Source organism: Asparagus officinalis, chromosome 1, assembly GCF_001876935.1.
Source record: "Asparagus officinalis chromosome 1, Aspof.V1, whole genome shotgun sequence".
NCBI lineage: Eukaryota > Viridiplantae > Streptophyta > Magnoliopsida > Asparagales > Asparagaceae > Asparagus > Asparagus officinalis.
The window spans coordinates 129,431,827-129,436,047 of NC_033794.1; positions in this window are offsets into that span (position 1 = coordinate 129,431,827).

Genomic DNA, 4,221 nt, shown 5'->3' on the forward strand with positions numbered 1-4,221 from the left:
CATGGCGTGATTCTCAGAAATCTGCTGAATCCGAACTTCAAATACTGAAGACTCGCATTAATCAACTTCAGGTAAGCGCCTCCAAGAAGACACAAATCAAGGCAGATCTGTATCGTAACTTGGAATCGCGTCGGGCCGAGGTAGCCGAATTAGAAAAGAGACTTGCTGAAGCTAGAGAAGCTTGTGAAGTTTTAGAGTCTGATCTGGCGGAAGTAACTCAAGCTGAAGTGAGTACATTACGGCAACTGAATCTTCAAGACAAAATTTTTGCTGACAAGGAACAAGAAGCCGCCAAAATCCGCAGCATCGATGAAAGGAAATTTAAAGCCAATCTGATACCTGAACTCGAACTGGCTTATGCGACAAGACTTTCCCAATTAGAAAATAAACTCCGCCATTACAAATTATTGTAATTTTGAGAACATACATTTATTTTTTATGCTGTTTTATTTGAACTCTTTTGGTTAATACAGTGAACTTTCTTGTTTATTGAGATTTAATTATGATTACTCATTCTTGTTTAGAGTAAATAATCATAATATTTATAGGATTTTTGGCAAATCCTCAGCCATCAACGGATTTGATATGCCTTTACCGATTACCGTTTGAATCGGGCTAGTATGTGAATTATCTAAGTCCGTTTCACATATAACGTTGCGCTAAAAGAATTAAACTCTTTTAGACTTTGAACTATCATATTGAATATGTAGGCTACATGTGTTAGATGTAGGCTTATCTCTAATAAGGGATAGAGATGACTTCCCCCATGTGTGAACAACATGGATTTTGGAATGAGAGTAGGTTATATTTCCTATACAGGAAAATGAACCCGAAATTGGAGAGAAATAGAATTATATATTTCATTTCTCAATCTCTTGTTTGTTGGTAGAGATAAACCCAGAATCGGAGAAGAAGAATTTTATATTCTATGAATCTGGATTGGTTTGAATAATCCTAACTATCATAAGGTTTGATTACTCAATTCAAAAGTGGACCTTTCATTCGCAAAACGAATCGAAAGAGGATTTTGGCTGTGGTCCTAACTGTAGTAAGGTTTGACCAAGTGGGAGTTTTGAGACGATTCTAACCATAGGAAGGTTTGATCGTTCAATTTGTGGGCCTCTCGTTCATTGAAGGAATCGAGAAGGGATTTTGGTTGTGGTCTTAACTATTTAAGGTTTGACCAAATAAAATGTGGGAATTTAAATAACTTTAATCCATGACGGATTTTGGTGTACCCTTCGTCGATCGATTTGATCGGTGAGGGGTTTTGTGAGGAAAGATTAACTGTTTACAGAATTGAATCTCATCTCAACAAAGTAACTCATGAGAGTTAGTGAATTTGGTAAAAGAAAACATTCTAACATTTAGGGTTTAAATGTAAATGTCTTATTTATCACTTTTACAGTGATTGGGTTATCCCTAAGAATACCGCATACAGTATTCTTCTGGGAACTTCCCGATATATACAAGGGAAACACTTTATACTCCTATACCCGTTGGAGTTTTAGAAGAAGCAGTTTATACTCTTATACTTTTCGGAGTGTGGCGATCGTTCTCATTCAGTTTGTTTTACTATTGAGACACCGGCTTCAACCAAGGCTTGTATTGTATTTTTGAGGGTGTAGCACTTCTCTGTGGGATGAAGAATCCTCCTGTGGTACTCACAATATTTCGGGTCAGCAATCCCGCTAGTTTCCTCTTGATTTTTTATAGGTGGAAGTTTGATTTTGTCATTTTCTAGAAGATATTTGAGGATGACTGGAACATCATCATCTTTGAAGGAGTATCGTGGTATCTGACGCGACTGTTGTGGCGACCGTTCCCGTGGTTGTCGTCGTGGTGTTTGATCAACAGCAAATCTGGGTATGAACTCTAGTTGACTTTCCTCAACTGTTTTTCTTTTGGGACAGCGCCTAATTGAGGTGGTGACAGACTCGACTTCCTTCTGCTTTTCATTTTCATCTTCATATCTTTTTGAGCGATGTCGAGAAGAAGGAATTGGGCCACCCCCAGTATCATTGAAGGATGTGGTCGTACCACCCCCAGTGTTATCGATGGGTGAATCAGTCTTGATAACCATATTCAGATTCGGACCCTCGTTATTTGTCCTATCTGAAATAGGCGTGATCGGTGTAGCGCAACAGCTAGACCCAGCTTGATGGTCAGATTTAGGAAATTTACACATTTCCGCTTGTAACTCTCTTATTTGTCGCATAGCCAATTCCATTTTACCCTCAAATTCTTCCTTCTGCTTGATTAACGCTTCTTGAACTATTTGAGTGAGCTGGTCAGGAGTAATGGTGAACGCATCTCTAGTGTTTTTAGAAAGACATGATAACTCGTGTAGAGTTACTTTCACTGGGATGTTAGCCAATTGGGTCATAACATCGAAGTGGTATGAAATGTTCGAGCTTTCCGGTTTATCTCGTCCAATCGATCGATCGAAACGAGACTGCCTCGGAACTTGAACCTCTTTGTATCGAGATTCTTTCTCCTTTTGCTTATCAATTCTTTGAGGCTTCTCGGTTGCTACAGGTGGACTTATAATCACCCCCAGCTCCATCAGAGTTTTAGAAGGTACAGCTTTCACTACCCCCTGCTCGGCTAATTGCTCGGATGCATACGGGTGGTTGGAACAGTGTTCATTTCCACTCTTAGTAATAAAAGATTCCTGTTCTCCTTCGGAAAGTAGTAGGACTGGGATTTCTTCATCGTTCTCCTCGGGAATCACCGAGGCTCCGTAACAAGACTTCCCTTTTCCCTTGCCCTTTGATTTCTTCTTTGATGCGGATGTTGTCCACTGTTCATCTTCGAGCAAATCCGGATGAACCCAAAGGATTTCGCCGTTGGGGGTTGTGTGAGATATAAGCCCCTTTTGGCGCTGTCCATGAGGATCATCGTTGATGGTTTGTATTTTAACCTTTGATACTGGCTCGGCTTGAAACCAGGACAAAGGAACTGATCCGAAGCTAATTGAGACTGCGTTTGCGCCTACTTTCTTCTCCTTTGGCTTCGGCGTCACAATACCAACATCAATTAAGGTTTGTATTTTGTCTTTTAAGACATAACACGTCTTAGTTGGATGGTGGACCCTTCTGTGATATGCACAGTATTTCGGGTCATTAATCTTCATTGCTTCTTCTTGGTTTGTGACTGGTGGAAGCTTGATCTTGTTATTCTCTAACAAGTATTTGAAGATGACCGGAACTTCATCATCTTTGAAAGAGTACTCCTTCGGAAATCTAGGCTCAGAAGTCTTGGGCTGCCTCGGAGGCTGCTGATTCTGATTTGATGCTAGTTGGAAGGATGACTGCTGCGGTTGTTGTTGCGGCGGCTGTTGTGACGTTTGATGTGCATCCACAGCTGCCGTGGACCCTCTTCCTCTGCCTCGAGGATTAAAGTTCTGCTTTTGATTGTTAGCTGGTGGCAGACCTCTCTCCAAGTTCTTTCTCTTGAGAAAGCGTTCAGCTTGTTCACCCCTCACTTTCAATTCCTTCCAAGTTTTAGAGGGCACAACCCCCATCACCTCTAACACATCCAATGACAAGTTGTTGTGACATGTCTGTAGGATGAACTCTTCTGTGAGTGGATCTCTGCAGTTCACCGCTTTGTCCCGGAATCGTTTGACAAAGACGTCAACCGATTCCCCATCTTTCTGCTTTTCATCCAACAACGTGCCAATTGAGACCTCTGTGTCGTCGTCGAAGAAATTGGTAAGGAATAGTTCTTCCATATCCTCCCAGCTAGTGATACTCCCGGGCTTAAGGCGTCGGTACCAATCGAAGGCAGGCCCGCGAAGGGTTCCTACGAATGACCGGACCATCAGGGCTTCGTTCCCGGATATTGCGCCGAGATGCGACTTGAAATAGATCAAGTGCTGAGTTGGTGAACCCCTGCCATCAAAAGGAGTAAAGTTAATCAAATTAAATTTCTGGGGATAAGGAATCAGGTCCCACTCCCTCGGGTACGGGTATGGAATGCCCGTTTTCTTCACTTCCTGAGCCGTCATCAGAGCGTTGACTTTGCTCTCGAGATCATGCATCTTCTTATCCTCTTCCTCACTTTTCTTCAAGTAGATCTGTGGAGGTTGAGTGGATGACTTGGTCGGACCGCTTCCGGAGTTGTCTTTATCTGGAGGAGGATCGTCAAAGATAGTCTCATCCTCTTCATTACGCCGGCTGGATTCCGCCTTCTGGCTCGACTCCGGTTGGTGTTGCT